The sequence below is a fragment of the Coptis chinensis genome, chromosome 9 (assembly GCF_015680905.1).
Source record: "Coptis chinensis isolate HL-2020 chromosome 9, ASM1568090v1, whole genome shotgun sequence".
Lineage (NCBI taxonomy): Eukaryota > Viridiplantae > Streptophyta > Magnoliopsida > Ranunculales > Ranunculaceae > Coptis > Coptis chinensis.
The window spans coordinates 75,395,702-75,414,653 of NC_141464.1; the positions used below are offsets into that span (position 1 = coordinate 75,395,702).

Below are 18,952 nucleotides of genomic sequence, written 5' to 3' on the forward strand. Positions count from 1 at the left end.
TCAAGTGGGAGTTCTTCAGATGGTGGCCTTCAGAGGTGAGATATAAACGCGAGAGAGATAGTTCCAGCAACATATGACACAGTAAGAGAAGGCATTGAGTCCACTGGGAAAGGAGGTCCAGGTATACATCCTAGTACTCATGTTGGTACTAGTACTCATGGTAGTACTTTTGAAATGAGTGCAAGTGCTAGTAATTCTGATATATAGCAGCAATCAGAAAGATGCCATGATCAAGTGGTAGTTGTTTCAGAGTCTCAGGAGAGAGTGAACAATGAAGCTCATCACATTCTCGAAGGTACCAAGGAAGAAGATGAAATGGAATTCCCCGGCTGTGTCAAACAAAAAAAAAAGAAAAGAGCCCAAGAGAACTAGTTGGTGGCAGCAGTCCCATGTTTCACCACAAAACACTAGATCTATGAGATAGAGTAGCTACGGATGGAGCCAGTGCTACAGAGTTGATAGCTGAATTTGAGAAGGGAAAGTCTGCATTTGGCCTGAAAATGGATTTTTTTCGACAATGCATTTTATAGGATCACTAACTTAAGCCACTTCACAGTGGATAGCTAGCTAGCTTTAATTTGTCTGGTTTTTGCGTGTTCGATCAAGTGCTTTTTATAAAGCATTTCTGCAGGCTTCACAGCTATGTACATTACTCTCGCCCGCTCTCCTCTCCTTTATTGTTTATAAAGTTATTTTGCTTACCAAATAAAAAAATGAGAAAACCAACTACAAGTGTCCTATCATAAGTATTCATCTAGGAAATGTGGCAGCCATTTATGTGATTACACCGTCAGTTGCAATGCAACTGTGTATTCATTTAGGAGATGGGGCCACCTTGATTATACGATTACAGAGTCAGTTGCAACATACATGGATGAGTGGCTTGAGTTTTGTGAATATGAAAGCGAAATATGCTCCTGTTTAAACCAAGTCTCCGTCTAACATACATACACAAAGTAAGGAAATACGCAAGTAACTAGTCAATAGCCTTCAAGCATCTCCCCATCTGAAGTCTCAACTCCCAACAGACAAAACAAAGCTGGTGTGTTTGTTTACCAGGAATCTGACTTGAGGAGTGGAATTAAATAGAATCTTTGGTGGACCATCCACTTTTGGCCTTGGGAGGCCTGGAATGCAATAGCTAGAATTGAATTCTAAACATACTCCAAATCAAATACCATCAAAGACCATGAATACTGAGTAGTTGAGAATGCTCCCTGTGACCCACGTCAGCTCCTTTCTTTTCTCTGAGCTGAGACTGACACATCAGATTTTATAATAATTCGGCATAAAAAAGGAATTTACGCTTTTTTTTTTGGCCGATTTCAATTGTTCCTACTCCAAAATAGATAAAAACCTATTTCCATACTCTCTTTTCAATTATACAAAACACCTCCAACTTTGAAAAAAAAAAATAATCTCTTCAAACCCTCTTTCTTATTCTTCTTCCAAAATTAAACTAAGAAATTGTTCAAGATGACGAAATTAAGTCTATGGACGAGGTCAAAAAACGGGGGTTCTTATTTGATTCATAATTTATGTTTCTCAATTGAAATCTTACTTTTTCGAATATCCATTCCCTGTTTTTCTGCATTTGATTTCTTTGACCTTTGATATTCTGTACGTGTCTTCTCATTGATTCTCCCTAAAATCATACGAATTTTTTGGATTTTTCCGGATGAATCCTGATCTGTATCTACAGGAAGAGTCTACACTGCTAAAGATAAATATCCGTTGTCGTGTTCAAGGGGATGTGGTTCTCGAATGCATCCACTTAGATGAAGATCTCATACGTGAGGAAATGATGTTCAGAGTTATGTTTAACACTTCTTTTATACGATCAAATATTCGTGAGGAGATTGATGCACTGTGGGATGCCAAGGACCAGTTACCAAAGGACTTCAAAGCAGAGGTACGTGACAATCATTTAATGGGAGTATCTATTGTTGAAATTGGGAATTGAGTGTTTATCTCTTAATCAGGTACTATTTTCGGACTTCGATTCTATTGCGTCAACACTGAAGTGGTAAGTGAAAGTGAAGATGAAACAGAAGGTGCAACAGAGGAGTTCTTTGAGGCGGAGGAGATCTTTAGCAATGTAAATGGGCAAGACGGGAAGGGAGATTCTGATTATTATATGGTTGAATTCAATATACTGGATAATGGGAATCAGGTAGGAGATATAAAAGGGGATTTTGAACTTCACGCTGCTCAAGAAAGAAAACCAGATGGGAAGGGGGTTTCTGTTCCCCGTGAAGTGCAAGTAAGCAAAGTGGCTATTTCTAATGATTTAAATCGGAATGTGGATTTGGAGGCTCCTAGAGACCAATGAAGCATTTTTGATAACTGGTTTGATAATGTAGAAAAAAAGATAGCAACTTCTGATGTCCTCTGCAAATTGGAAGATATTACAGCGACCAATGACCAAATAGAAAAAGAATCAAGTAACTTGAAACATGACAACACTAAGATGAAGAAAAACTTAGAACCTGAGGTTCCAGAGCAGAAGTTGGAAAATCATGTTAGTATACAGAAAGCTGGCAGTTTGCTCCCTTCCACAATAAAGACACAGGAAGCAACCACTTTTAAACCAGCCTCAGATCCAGTAGTGGCAAAGGAAAGAGTTAGACAGAATGAATTCCAGGGCCCTCCTGTGAAATCAACGATACCAAAAACCATATCACGTTGGATCCCTCCAGGAAAACACACACATTCTAAATCCATAATTGCGTAATCTCACCAGCTATCAAGATACAACAGTGCACCAGCTGCTTTAGTCATTACTTCATTTATAAAAGGTTGCAATGAGGAGGATGGGGAAATGTCAGACGCTCTTCCTCCACCGCCAACCCCAGAGATAACATCGCCTTCGTGGTCTGACGCAATTGTCAAGCAAAAGGTATATTAAAATTGAATAAATTGAAAGTTTATTCCACTTTACATGGATTTGCACACCTGTCCGTCATCACCAACCTCAATATCACGAATTACATGATCAGATCACCATTACATAATTTTAATTATAACTCAATACCTTATCCCAAACCTAAATCATTAATTTTCAATTTCCATGAATCAATTTCAGTTGTATCATTTAATCCATGTATTGGGGATTTAATTTTAACATTTTAAAATGATCTTTTAGGGTATATTATGATTATGTTCCGAGTGATTTCACGAAGGAAGTTGCTGGATCTTTTGGTGAGATTTTGATTTTTGTTGTTGTTATTATTATTACTAGTAAATGGGTACGTGTGTTGCACGTTCTAGGAAAAGAAATTGGGGTGGAGAAAATCAAAGCAGACTCGCACATTGTTGAGAAAGTAGTGACAGACACCATTCTTTTCTTTTGACTTGCTTTCTTATAATAGTTAAAAAGCAATAAAGATACAACAACTTCTCTTAAACTCTTAAAACTACATAGACTGGCTAAGGATATGCACAAAATGCTTAGCACAGAGGTCATCTGCAATGGTATGACATGGCTCGCAGACAAATAAATACACTACTCAATTTAGCCAATTCAGCAGGGGCTGGAGCTAGTCACAACAATGACAAAGAACAACAACATCAAACAATGCGAGGTTTAACCAAAGATCCCGCCCATCCTTTCATAGCATTTCCATTTAGAAATGTTACTCTTAGCTACATCTTGCATACCCAACAAAATCCGAAGTTAAGAAATCATCAACCGTGATGTTAGCATAATACATGCACTTTGATGGGAGACATACCGCCTTTAAGAGAATGTTATACAGTTTGTCCTTTGCTAGCTACTTCTTTCGGGTTGGTCTCTCTTGGAAATGCCTATGTTTAACGATAGGGACAGAATGAACAATAGAACCCCCAACACTAAATGAGGAAAAACCAAATTATTAATTACTAATCCACTACCCACAGCCTTTCAAGGCCAAATGTTTGAAACCCTCAACCAATCAACCATATAACAAACAAATAATTAAATAAATTAAAAAAATGAAAGGATAACATCAAATTTGTTAAGGAGGTCTAATGTATAAATGACTTTTATTAGTACAACTAATATTAGGTTTTAGCTACTTAATACCAAATTTTCAATTACAAAAACACTGCAAGTAACAATTCTCATTTGATCAAAATATACATTGTTTACATGTCCAACCGTACATGAAAGTATGAAATACCTCATAAAGGAAATCGGTAACAGTATATGGCATTCACATAAAAAAATCAAGGCCAATAGTAGTGCATACCTTGTCAATAGTCTGTGTTGTAAGGGCATATAGTGGGGGAGCCACCATTCATCTTGACAGGACAATCCTCATTTCCAAGAACCCACCGTATGCATGGCACCTGCAAAATGGAGAAGAATGGGCGATTCGGGCTACTCTACAACAACTTAAATTTGGGCAAATAAGCTAACGAAATCATATTAGCAAAAGAAAGGAAACGAATTAAAGACAACAGTATGAGATCATGGCCTTGATGTGAAGAACCCCATCCATCTGAAAACATTTCATTTCAATGTCTGCTTGTGTTTTCATTGGCTGTAGGGTCATTGCACCTCCTAATGTTGATTAAAAGAGGATCTTTAATCTCATCTGACACAGCGGGTACCAGCTTAGTCACCTGTATAGTGAGCAATTGATAAGTTAAAAACAAACAGAATACCGTCTACTACCAAATAATGAGTGGCGTGAATTGTAGTTACCTTCTTCCCATCTGGACCAACTTCCTTAATCTCGCGTGTAAGTGAGTTTAAAATGGAGTCAGGATCATTCATGATTAACCTGAATGCCTGGTTAAACAATAACGCTTAAACCAAATTGCAATTCAGTTAACAACGTGACTTTAAGGTGAGCATGGTCTAAGAAATTACCTCATATGCATGTCCATATTTTCGGTATAGAGGCCAACCAATACTGATATAGAGATCCTGCCGGAAGAAAATACAATCATATTATTAAGCAAACTAATAGATAACAACCAATAACTACACTAAACAATTAATTCTATAAACTAAATCAACAATTCATAGATTGAGTCTTCCAAATTGAACAAACTTCAACTAGTAAAAAGCCCCTGTCTCCTTTGCTAGTTCAAGAATATGTAGTAAGTTAGATCGAGATGCTTAATCCTGCTTAGGAACGGGGCTTTGTCCTCTTTCCTCTCTTCTATAGTTTTCAATGTGATGTGTTTATTTCCTGCACCAGTTCCCCATTAAGAAAAGTATTTTGTGACCTCTTTATCCCCTGTAGCTTAAGATATATCTCCGACATTGCGTCAATTAATCTGCTTACCTTAGTGTAGTGGTAACTTGTCGTAATTGGATAGGATGACCAGAAGTGCTTCAGTAATTCTTGTGTAGATCTTTGAGTGATCACGGGGGCTTCCTCTTTTATTTCCCTCTAGTAGTCGGTCAAGGACATTTTCCTAAGGGCCCTTGCCAATGTGATACTTGGTACTTGAGTGATGTTAAGTCAAGTCTATTAGAACCTTAAGCACAACATCAGGCCTAACAACGGAATCACTAAACCCATTTTCTCTCATATCTGAAATAAGATTTTGCAAAAAACCGCAAGTATGCTGAGTGTTCAAGTCGTGATTGATTGGTTCTGTGCTGAATTCTGCATTTCCCACATTTCTAACAGAGTTAGCATGCTGAGAATCATAATATTGTTGAGGATCCTTAATAGAAAGAGGTGCAAATGGAAGCTTATGATGATGATCCTGCCGATCTTCAATTGCAACCATCCAGTAGACCATTTCCATCCTTGCTGCTTGAGTTGCACTCTCATCCAACTCAACCTGTTTGGACCTAGAAAGTGCTTCTACTGCTACAGTCCAAGTGTTTCCTAATGCAACATGTTCGGCTCTTAACTTCCTTGAAGAACAACTGTTGCATGCCGGTTAAGATTATGTGAGAGATTGTACTCATCACACTCTAAGTCAATAGCTCCTTAACTTTCATCACAATGCAGAAAGCCGAAGATACGACGTTGAAACTCGAATTTCTGCTGATCATGGTTTTGCATAAAGCTCTGAATATCCAACTCCATTCGCAGAACTGACATCAACCAGTAAAAAGAAAGTCAGGACCAGAAAAAGATAATTCAGGTTAACAACCTTTAAGCACTGGCACAGGGTAACCACATTAGGCTGATTTATCGATTCTCGATCCAATTCAAACCTTGATGTTTACCGTGTCTGCACCCTGGCGTAATTGTGTAAGTTCCCAAATGTTTGCAAGCAAAGTTGTCTTGCACTCTGCTATATTGCTATATATACTCTTCTGGGAACGATCATATCACTTCACTCAACGCACCCCTAATTAGAATTAGTAAGATGTACAACTAACCAAGTTACACTATGTACTACCAATCAAATCAATCTACTCATAAAAAAAGGTGTGCTATTTAAATTAATCATGCACCTTAGAGTTCGAAGTAAAGGAGATTGAAGTCTTACAGAGTTCAAAGATAACTTACAGGTAAAGGAGATTGAAGCTCAATGAGGCTGCTTTGGAGAGCACCAATGCTAACTGATAGAAGCACTGATTCTCCATCTTAATTGTGAATCTATTTCCTAAACATTGAACTTCCTTAACAATCTGCATATAGTAATACCACCCATTTTATATTTAAGCACAAATAATGGGTCATAAACTTAGAATTGAAATTCAATGAAGGTTCAGGGGTGGATCCAGGATTTTGAATAGGGGGGAGGGGCGGCGGCTAGTAGAAATGTTAACTAAAAAAAAAATTGGTGGTGAAATGTTGTATTATTCAAACTACCCATTTCTTTGGTGGCAGTCCTAACTAATAGTTCCGTCGCCTGTTGCACGTTTACACTCAAGCTGCACCATTCAACCAAACTCCATTTTAAAATTTCTTTAAGGCATATCATTGACCCACACCAAGCAGTGAAGAACAAAAACATTCATAAGCAAGACAACTCAATTGAGATTTAACATTCGAAAAAATCATTACATTTATTCATTTGTTATGGAATCACTATAGCCAACACATCCTTTAACAAACAAACAATAATAAAGCATTAAGATCATCCCTGAAAAATTCATAAAAGAAGGATTGAGTTGTCTATATCTAGTAGCTACTCACCAAGCACCGTAAAGATGAAGTCTTACAAATAGTGAGTCGGCTGGTCGCTATATGTGAAACTTGTGCGCATGGTTTCAAAATTACTTAGTTGAATGGGATGATCTTACAACCCCACTTAAATCAGGAAAGCAGACGAAGCACTCCAAAATTCTAATTTAATTGCAAAATTAAAAGACAAAATCAGATCAAGCACTGCAAAACTTTAATGTAATTGCAAAATGAAAAAAAAAAAAAAAAAAAAAACCCATTTAATTTAATTACTTTAAAAGTTATGCAACATAATGTCTACTTGAGCATATATATAGCAACAACGCCCTATAAATTATTTCGAATGGCTTATGAGGCAACATGTTAAACAACATCAAACGGACTCTGGGTGTATGCCATCAGAAAACAACAATAACACCACAACAATTCATAAAACCAAAAGAACAAATTAATTAGATGACTGAAGAGTAAAAAAGAAGATAGTGAGAGGTTTGAATACCTAGTGACAAAGAAGAGGTTGAGCTTTCCTGAATTTTAACGGGTTTTATACTGATGTTCAACAACAAAAAATTACAGGGTAAAACAAAGGCCACTAAACAGTTTGAAGATACGTGAAGATTAAGGTGCATAGTGCAAAAACTACCTGAGTGCCTAACAAAACCATAGTTTTGAGGGTTCATGTTCACCCCATTTAAAGTAACATCATACAATATCTAGTATAGTGCCTACTATATTCACCATGCAATGCCTATACTGTTAGTGAACAATAAGCTAATGCGGAACTTGGAATAGTTGGAAAAAAAAAAAAAACAGTTGGAATTTGGACATAATTCATCATTCAAAAAGAACAATCTAGTCACTGAAAACGTCAAAAACTAAAAATTCAATTTTGAACATGCGAGGCAATACCATATATTGCAATCAAATTTCCATCCCATTAATTAAACAATTTCTAAACCATCAGTGTATAATTCATTTTTACATACCTCCTATTTGTGCTTGTTCAATTTCTTTCAGGGTTGTACCCATCCTCTCTCTTTTTCCGCTTTACAATAGGTTTAAAATATACCATAAGGTCGACAATCATTTCCTTATTCAACACATCCTTTAACAAACAAACAATAATAAAACATTAAGATCATCCCTAAAAAATTCATAAAATAAGGATTGAGTTGTTGATTGATATGCCTTTGATAACGATTTCTACGATTAATAGAACGCCGCTGTCTTTGTTGGTCATTTTCAGGACCTCTTTCTGGTTCCGCGTCGCCGATGTGAAACAATTCGGTTCTGTAAAACACAAAAATGAAAATGTAAAAACAAAGGCACGGAATTAAGGAAGAAAACACAAAGTACCTCTAGCATCATAATTTTGACTAAACGTAACTTTGACTAAAAGAAAATTAATGAATAAGAGATATTTACAAAAAGAAAAAGGTGGGGTGGGGGGGGGGGGACATTGAAAAGCGTAGGGGAGATGAAGATGGGGATTGAAGAAGCAGAGAGAGAGGGAAAAAACAACATTGAAATGACAACAATATGAAAACTCGGGATCAAAATGAAAAAGGAAAGACATCAGTAATCCGACTCATACCTTAGAAACTTGGACAGGATCAACGCTTCAACAAAAAATAGAAAATGAAAGAGGGAAGTGGGTCCAGAACTTATTCAGAGAGAAAGATCAGTGTATATGAGGAAGATGTGACAGAGAAGCGCTAAGTCACCACTGGAGGCATAAACATAGAGAGAGGGTAGAGGAGGAACTATTCTAGGAAAGTCTAGGATACGCCTAGTCTGTTTTGGCTTTCGTTTGGGGGGGGGGGGGGTAACTAAATAAAATGAATCTGAAAATTGGAAGTACAATCCTCAAAATGCAGGCCCAAAATGAGGCAATAATTATCGAAATAGAGTCTTAAAAAAAACAAAATCGATCCTAGTATTCTCACTATCATAAATGGTGAAAGTGAGAAACTATTAGCATAAATGGCGAATCACATAAATGGAAACAAACATTAATAAGTATACAACAGTGATTACACCAAAATTGAATAAATGAGAGAACTAAATTTAAAACATGAAATTGCGAATTGTGAAATCCAACAAATACTTCGAACTGAATTGCAGAGAATTGAATAACCATACCTGAGAGTAATGTGACAGACAATTGAAGTTAATCTGAAAGAAAAAAAAAATACTGAATTATGGCAATGTAAAACCAACTAAAAAAAAAAAGAGAAGATGGACACCCCGACAATAAGAAAACCAAAGAAAATAGTACCATTACCAAAGTTGCACAAGGAAAGTTTTTGGATTCCAAAAGAAATACAATATTAGGAAATCAGACCAAGCACTCCAAAACTTTAATGTAACTGCAAAATGAAAAAAACCTAACCATTTTGATCAATACCCCTTGACGATACACGATATATGTTTTCAAGTTTTCCAGTCGTCATTCGCGCTTTCACCGCTCCCACTCCTTTCCCTTTCTTCAAAACTGGAAGGAAGCAAGAGAAAAGCAATAAGCAACAAAAGATTTTCATTTTTTCCAATATAGATTAGAAACGTACCTTTGCATTTTAACATTAGAAACGATAAGAACGAAACGAAAATCCTACATATGGATTTTAAAATTGGTTGCAGTAAGTTTCCGTGGAAATAAGATAGAAAAAAGAAAACCATTACCAGCGATCGAAAAAATTTCGGCGTGTATTTATCAAGTTTTGGTGGGAAGAAAGTAGAATGAGAACATAAGGAATTTCGATTTTAATGTTAATTTGGGAATGGGAGTGTGGGGTATTGGTTAGGAATGAAGACGACGAACGGTTTTATTTTGTCTCAATTGGGGAACCGCAAAACGGTGTTTCTGTTTACTACGTTGAGTTTTATAGTACTGGGAAATTATGTAAATTACTGATTTATCCTTTCCACTGAGAGAAAAACAAAGTGGCTGTCGAACTTTCCGGTACCCTTCCCATTAAAAACTTTGGTCTAAAACCTGGAATACGGGAACTAATAAAAAAATCCGGTATCCGCTTTATATATAAGACGAGTATGAAACCGTGCTACGCATTAGTGTTTTTTCAAATCTTTAAACCTGTCGCTTTAACATCTCTCTGATAGTATGATTTTTTGAATTCTAGTTATAATCTAAAAAATAATATAAAAACATTAGGAGGGGTTGAATATAATTTGAGTGACGTGAATGAGGTTTTCTAAATTATTTTAAATAATATGAAGCTAATTCTAATTTCAATAAAGTGAGAGAGTTTTTGGTAAATTGTTTAAAAAAGAGGGAGTTGATTAGAATAATTAAGGGAGGTGGTTCTAAAATCATAAAATAGAGAGATTACAAATACACAGTTCGGTTGAGAAATTTTCCTCCTAAAGATCCGGCTATCATATAGTGTAGAGATTATTATTATTATTTTTTTTATAACGAGAATGTTAGTATTTGTATTGGTAGAATTGTCTATAATTGTCCACCAGTGAGGAGTTTAGATCTGGGGAGAATGGTTGCAAGTGTTTCTTGAGTAGTTTTAATACTGTGGTTATGTTTGGAAATGAGATTAGTAACGTGTCACGGTCTTCGAGTAATTCGGCATTGAGATGACACTATAAGTCAGTAAGTGAACCTATTATTTCAGCATGTTTATGCTGTTTCAAACCAATATCTTGAGCTAACAAGTTGTGACTATTAGTTTACTACAACTACAAATGAATATAACCAAATTCATGTACTATTATTAGTTTATATACTTACTATTTTAGCTAATGTATAAAAGTGTTATGAGAAGTGAAGTTATTTGGGTTTTGAAGGAATAACTAAAATAGAATGAGCTGGAGAATTCATATGGAAGCACGAGCTTGAAAGCAATTAGAAGGATCTGTGGCATAGTGCACGTGCAACAATGATCTCAAGGACCTGGGGAACTTAATGTTTGTACACAAGACTTGATGAGGACTGGGCAAAAGATCAAATCACGAGGACCAAACCGTAGCCAGGTACACTTCCTTTTATTCCCATTCAATTCATATATTCATATGATGTGGTATTTGTTTAGGCTACTTCGTTCTATGCAGTCAAAATAGAGTAGATTAAGTTTTTAAGTTAAACATATCATTGATTACTATATGTTTACCTATTCTTCCCAACTAATATAATAAGAGAATGTGTTAAAATGCTTAACTTAGCATCCTTATTTTCTAATCTTAGTGCTTCCGTGTTAATGCAACAATGAAGTTTTCTTATTCTAGATTATAATTCATTTTCGTTCTTCAGCTTTTAGCTAACCTACAATAAGATCAACATGTTGACTACATTTTTCAGGATGAATTAAGTAGTTCTACTTCATATCTGTTTCCATCATTTGTGCTACGGAAATGTCATGGTAGTTAACTATTGACACCTTATACGTATTAAGCCAATTAGTTTCCTAATATATATTCCATAACAAATGAATAAGTGTAATTATATATTTCAATTGTTAGATCTCAATTTGAGTTGTCTTGCTTATGAATGCTTTTGTTTTTCACTGCTTGGTGGGTCAATGATATGCTTTAAAGAAAATTTCAAATGACCTCTTTTCATACTATCTTTTCAATTGTACAAAACACCCCCAACTCTGAAAAAAAAATTCATCTCTTCAAACCCCTCTCTCTTATTCTTCTTCCAAAATTAAACTAATAAATTGTTCAAGATGACAGAAATTCCAAAAAAAAACCTAAAAAACAAAAATTCCAAAAAAACCCGTTGTTTGCCCTCCCAACCTCTCTCTTTCTCTTATCTAATCTCTTCAAACTTCAATTAAATAAAATGATTGCCTCAAATCTCAAAATGGGCAAGAGAAAAATTCAATCCCAACCTAAAATAAATAGCGCACGAGTTGAAGGGAAAGTTAGGGTTTCTATTCGCAGATTGATCTTCTTCGTCCGAAATCTCGAGTTTTTTCAGGTAACTTTTTATCAATTAAGCCAATTGAATTGAACTTTATATAGTCAGTACTAGATTCTCCATCGAAAGTAACGATATGTCTAACGGCGTTTGATTGGCTGGACACTTTTGTGCCATCACCCTTTGAAGCCCTCCCCCTCGAGCTAGAACGCCTTTTGGCAACAATGGTGGCATGATCAAAGACTTGACACATAGGGCGGATATAATATTGGAATCGGTTTTAGCACCAAGTGCTTACGTAGACCAATTTATTGCTCTTCCCGACTCGCGACTTATTTACCAAGTTTATTAGTCCTAAATCGGTTAAATGGCGAACAACTTTGGCTCCCAAGATTTATTACAAGTTTCTTGAAGCAATATTAACTTCATCGGAACCGGGTCGCCTTTATCGACTAATGAGGAATTCCCTTCAGATTGAAGCCATGACTATACCACCATGGCTAAAGCACCTGATTGGCCGTTTTGTAGAAGCACATATTCTTGAATCTATTGGTATTGATTATATTGATGAGAGTGAGGTTCTTACTTTTGCTGATGAGGATAATCATATTAATAAACATAATTTTAGGGTCCCATTTGTTTGTGGGTGTCGTAATCTTGGCCAAGCCGCTTAGGAGGATTCGCTGGGGGCTGCTATGATTCGCATTACAAAGGGTGAAGCTGGACCGGAATATTGTTGAGGCTGTTAGGCATGTGAGGTCTATTATGGGTGCTATTAAATGTTCTTGAACATGGATGATGATGAAGTGTTTTACTTTTTCTAAGAAAATTGCGGCACATTATGATTTGGTTATCGCGGACTAAGCAACTTGGTAGGCTTCCCCGTTGTTCGGTTCTTTGGTGGTGGTGTTGCTACACCTCGGCGATCTTGCTTTGATGATGCAATTGGGTTGTGATGGGGTGTCCGTTGGTTACGGTGTGTTTAAGAGTGGGGATCCTACGGCTAGCACTCAGCGCCATTGTTCAGGCTATGACTCATTATAGCGATCCTGATATTCTTGCTGAGGTGAGTTGTGGATTGGGTGAAGCAATGGTGGGACTTAATCTTAACGACTAGAAGGTCGAAAGGTACGCAATGCGCTCGGAGTAAAAGAGATGGATGGGAGGTTAGATTGGGTGTTACTGTTTGATTTGTTTGGTCAATATGTTATTTTTAACCCACCTTTTATTTTGATAGTTTGGAAAAACTCTTGGGAATCTTTAATTTTAGTTGCTTTTCCCTATTATGATACCATAGGGGATTATAAAGATGTTCTCTTTTATGTAATTTAAGTACTGTTGTTGTTTAAGAATCAATTTCTGTTGGTTATATTTAGATTATGAGTAGAATGCATCAACGTGAATATACAGACTACTGATTTATCATAACCGTGTTGACATTACCCTATACTTATCTTCTTTTTTTTATATATATTTTGGAGCATTTACTGTTGATTTCTTTTGTTGCTAGAATCCATTACATTGAGTAGTTGAGAATGCGGATATGATGCATGCAACTTGCACTACAGGGCATTCAATGATTACATTAGCGCCAATGGGAGTGACATCCGCAAGTGCCAATTCTACCTGGTATGAATAATGAACTGGTGCCAAATGAGGTGACTCCACTTAACATACCAATGTTTTCTACTTTTGAGCTTGAGCCAATGACTTGAGTTATGACTCATAGGGTTGAAAAAGTATGCTTAGACATAGACACTTGCGCGCGCCTTTGCTTTTCAGGTGTTACAAACGATGTTTACTCATTTTCTTCAGGTGAGCCTTTTTTTCTTTACTGATTTTTCTATGCTTATTCCAAAGGATGGATGATTAATTAATATATTGATATGTGGTGTAGATACATGCTTGATATTTAATTTTGAACTGATGGTTTTATTGGGTTCATGGATAGATTGATCAGTTTATGAGTATTGTATTTTTACTCTTATAGAACTATTCTAATTATCTTTGGATTTGAATGATTGTATGGGGTTTGTACCATTAAGTCCAATTTTTTTGGGGTTTGTACTATTAAGTCCATTTAGCGTACGTGAATGATTGTATGGCACAAGAGGTAACGTGATTGATTGGAAGCAGTAGTGACTGCTTTGTTTGATTATTAAGGAAAGTAATATGTGTCAGGCATAGTACAAAATATCCCGATATATCGCGATATTTGGGGATATCTATCCAGATTTCAGAAAAAAATATATAAAATATCCGCGATATGTTAAGAGATATATCTTTTGCAAATATCGGTGATATTTTGACGATATTTGTAATATTTGTGATATTTTGAGATATTTTGCGATATTTAATGATATTTTGTGTATATAACAATTTTATTTAATATTTACCATTATATTTTAAATAAATATAAATAATGTATCATGATATATCAAGAAATATCTACAATATCCATGATATTTGTCGATATTTTAGATATATCTACGATATTTGCATGTGAAACAATGTCAAATATCCCCAAAGAGAGGGATATATCCACGATACATATCCAAAAATTGAGTATCGATAAATACCCATATCCTGATATTTTGTACTATGGTGTCAGGTACCCCATGATGGTTAAAGACTTGAAGTTATGATAACCTACTTGCACTAATATAATAACAACTATAGGAAGAACTTATTCCAATCACTATGAAATTTTTTGAAGTCTTTGCACTCTTGGAAGCCATAGTGTCTTCCAAGAATAATGATTATACAATTATAGGTACCAACAAGAATTTTTTTGGTTTGTCGAAATAGTTATCAAGGTAATAGACTAGCATGCTGGTTATATAAAGAGCAGATTGGACAACACTCTATGTGTAGGTTTCCAAGGATTAATTCAACTTTGAATTTTCTGTAAACATGGAAATTTATAACTTTCTTAAGAGTTCTATTGGATTGGTTCTATTTGATTAACCCAAATGGGATGAAGTGCGGATGGGACAATTGCTTTTGGACTTGGCTTCCACAAATGAAGATGTTAAATGCTTCGTGGAAAATAGTGGTATATCTTATATGTACGTAGTGATTCCTTCCCATTTTCTATGAATTTTTTTATGCCATTCAAAATATTGCTTATGCTTCAAGTTTGGGTAGAGAAACCTAAATGTTTACTTGGTCATAATTGCACAGCATGGTCTTTGTCGAACCATAAGGTTACAAGTTAAACCCCAGACAAACTTTAGATTTTATAACAAGAACAAAAAGGAAAATAAATGGCCCATAAAAAACAAGTAACTTATAGTAGTTGTATGATCATCTGTTGATCTTATATTGAAAGCCTTTTTCTTGATGTTAAAGTTCTACATTTTATGAAGATTCAAATGAAAGAGTTGTTTGGATGCTTATGCTTATCTGTTTGCTGGACTAGTTTTTAATGATGTGAGCTCGGCAGGGTAGACATAACTTCTCAAGAAGTTGTACAACAACATAGTGTGATTACTGCACATGGCCCTGCATTTGGCTGCCTTTTGATAACTGACTTTCTGCAGGCTCTTGCAAAGAGGCTCAAAGAAAATGAAACAAGTTATGATCGAAAATCACTGTTGGATTTATATACAAAAGGGACCCCTTCCTCAATGTCAACCCATCGAGGCCGGCCCTTGAGACGTAGTGTCTTATTCAAGCACATAGAGGCGACAATTTTAGGGTGATACTTGTTGACCGTTATCTTTGTGATGGGGAATCTTTGGTCTAGCTGCCCATGGCCGAAGTTGCCAAAAGGGTGTGGGTATGGAAACAAAATTTAAACTTTGTGTATTTTTTTTTCTACCATACATGCATTTGTTTTTACCAACTCTTATATGTTATCACTTGAGTTAATATCTTGGCAAGAGTCCAACAAAAATGATGTAAAATTTGTTCAAGAGATGAGTCTCAAATGCAACATAATTGCGTTGTATCCCGAAGTTTCTATTGATACCAATTGCATACACAATCAACCACACTTATTTTGTGAGCGTAGCGTCAGAATCCAATCCCTTGATCCTTAGAATATGGTTCCGGATGCTCTATTAAGGCCAGAAGGCATCACCACCAGGCTTTTTCACAAGGATTTGATTGTATTCTGGCCTAGATGTCTGCAACAAGTTACGTTTGGTAAGTCTCAACCAATATCACATAACTATTATATTAATGGGCATATGCCACAAGCCATCGCCCAGTCTGTGTTACCGCTACTTACAAAACACTTCTAAATCAAGTAATGGCTCACCTTCTACAATACACATATGAAGTTGTGCAACATGGTCTTTGTCGAACCATAAGGTTACAAGTTAAACCCCAGACAAACTTTAGATTTTATAATGTCTGGTACAAGGAACTTCTTCAATTATCTTTAATGTAATCATTCATACAATCAAATTTTAAATCTTTGTACTGATTTGGGGTGTCCTGATTTAGTCGAAAATAGTGACAATGATTAGATAGTTCGAGTAAGTTAAAAATTCAAGTTGTGTACTAACTATTGGGAGGTAATAGTAGTTTATGATTTTGAGTTCTAAATCTATGTCTTGGTGTTGAAATAGGTTTTTATAGTAGGTTTCTGTGGCTTTGTTAGAATAGATATTGATTAGGGAATATTCAATTTTGATAAGTCATGTTTAATATTTAGTTCAATTTTTAGGATGGCTCATTACTGGGGACTTGAGTCGATTAATCTTTTAAATATTCAGACTGAAGCCTACATTTGCTTTGCATTTGCACATACTTTCTAAATTGTTATGCCAAAGCCTAGATTGGTTATATAGCTCTGTAGATGTAATTGTGGTATGCGCTTTGAATATAAACAAAACATTTTGGTGCTTATAAGGTTTATGTTAATGTGTTTTCTGCCTCTAACATGTGTCATTTATTTTCTTTTAAATCTTATCTAGCAATGTATTTTGATGCTACTCCACTTACGAAGAAGTCTTATTCCACTGAGTAGTACTTGAACGCCACGAAAGAGCAATTAGGAGCTTCAGGTCAGCGGGAGACGTTCAAGATCAAATTGAAGGATAATTACATGTTAAAGGTGTGTTTTTCTATGACTTAACATGGAACCCATCTATCCAAGCTTTCCTCCAATGAACTCCTTGGTTTCCTAACATGATGTCAACACACGTGATTAAGATTTTTGACATCTAAGACCAGAAAATTAAATAGCTCCCTGATATTGCCTTAGCAATGTATATCTCCATGGTAATTTATTGGCTTCAAGTGTTTTTACCAAATAAATAGTAAATTCCTTTGAAACAAATCACAAGATTTTGATTCCCAATACTTGCTCTCATCCATTAGTAAAAGAGTATTTCATTGAAGTAGAACGCTATGTGGTCTTTATTGCCCTTATCTTTATGATATGCAAGTAAGTTGATTTTTAACCTTTTAATTTTCATTCTAGAATTTTTGGAATCTCAAGTGCTCTCCATACACGTTTTCTTAATTCATCAGTCGCTCCAATAATGCTAAAGTTAGTGACTAATGCTAAAGGTCGGCCATAGAAAATATTGCATCAGTGAATTATATTTCCCTATGCCACTACCTTATTATTAAGTAAATGTTAATTATCCCTATTCAGGATTTAATTTATGCTTCTCATGTTAATATTTGGAGTCTACTATGTCAACAAGGATGGGATAATGAAACATAATGGCCAAAAACTGATGATCTTTACTTACTAAGTTAAATTGAGGAGTTGGAAAAGACTTAGAAACTTTTGTTTGCATATCCGTTCAAGTATCAATTCTTCAGTGAGGTAAGTCCTATCATGTTTTATTGCTTAGTACGAGTTATATATGGGCTCGGGTACGTGTCACAGTTAAGACGAAATTCAGACTCTACTAAAAGCCAGTGGAATGTATGATTTTGTTAGTGTAAACCAAAAACTATTTGATCAAAGAAGTTATGGCCATCAAAATATTCTATTGCAGTAAGAGTGTAATGAAGTTGGATATTCTCATTGTATATTTGTATATACAATCGCATAATGTATTACTAAAGTAAACATATTGTCTTAGATACATCATCTATGACATATTTGTGCAGGTATCCAGATGCAAGCTCATTAGCACATCAGTGCTTTCTGTAGTGCTCCAAACCTCATTTACAAAATTTATTTTTGTTAGTCATTTAATCACTTGATTTACTTTTATTAGGATTTGAAGGAACAACTAGAGTGGAACAAGCTAGAAAAGTGATTGGTACACTCATGTCAATGATAAAAGAATATCATACTTCACATATAAGATACCCACCAATTTGTTAGAAGCTTTAGCGTTTGTCTTTGTTAGGGCTTACTTTTTGTAATTATGCTTTATCTTTCAATATATTACATTGTAAGGAGATACCCCATTGTAATTATTCTTTTTTAAGTACTCATGGTTTTGGGTCATGTATGATTGGGTTTATTGATATATATACATAAAGATTGACAAACATGTCAGATTTAGATGTGGTAATCTTCTGCTTCGCTTATTCGCTTTGCCTGTGTTGTTAGTATATAGGGTTAACAAATATTACCCCCCACTAGATGAGCCAATTAGGATTCCCCCCACTAGATGAGAAATTAGGGTCTCCTTCCCAAATACACAAAAAAACACACGGTCAACCCAAGATGACTTTTTTTTTGTGTAACTCTCTTAATCATTATAAATAATTTGGTCTTCGTGTTTAAAAAAAAATCATTTGCTCCAAATGATATAAATTAATCTACCATCTCCTCTCTCTATATTAAAATAGAGTACATCACAAATTATATTCTTCTTAAGAATATTAAGGAACACAAATTTTTTTTCGTTAAAACAGGGTCACTGATCTTAAAATATTTTCTCTTAAGTCGCGACTGACACCATTACCAAGACGACAACATCCTTCACCTATTTACTCAATTTAGTTAATGAATGATATGTCTTTTTGTTTATCGGAGATTCCATTTGTGCAT

At 35.3% G+C, this 18,952-nt stretch overlaps 2 long non-coding RNA genes and 1 pseudogene across 4 annotated transcripts; all 3 read left to right on the forward strand.

Moving 5' to 3' along the window:
• The first annotated feature begins 1,304 nt into the window (after positions 1 to 1,304).
• Positions 1,305 to 15,673, forward strand: LOC147478079 (uncharacterized). Of its 3 annotated transcripts, XR_015208483.1 has the most exons (6): positions 1,305 to 1,912; positions 1,983 to 2,899; positions 3,146 to 3,201; positions 10,905 to 11,090; positions 13,490 to 13,794; positions 15,522 to 15,673. It is a non-coding gene; the product is annotated as an uncharacterized LOC147478079 (long non-coding RNA). The 3 variants fall into 3 exon arrangements; XR_015208482.1 differs by lacking the exon at positions 15,522 to 15,673 and having other exon boundaries at positions 1,307 to 1,912; positions 13,490 to 14,171; XR_015208484.1 differs by lacking the exons at positions 3,146 to 3,201; positions 15,522 to 15,673 and having other exon boundaries at positions 1,308 to 1,912; positions 13,490 to 14,170.
• On the forward strand, positions 12,435 to 13,395 carry LOC147478080 (putative pyridoxal 5'-phosphate synthase subunit PDX1; annotated as a pseudogene).
• A 66-nt stretch (positions 15,674 to 15,739) lies between the features above and the next one.
• On the forward strand, positions 15,740 to 18,447 carry LOC147478081 (uncharacterized). The gene is made up of 3 exons (XR_015208485.1): positions 15,740 to 15,760; positions 16,905 to 17,044; positions 18,058 to 18,447. It is a non-coding gene; the product is annotated as an uncharacterized LOC147478081 (long non-coding RNA).
• The last annotated feature ends 505 nt before the right edge of the window (positions 18,448 to 18,952 follow it).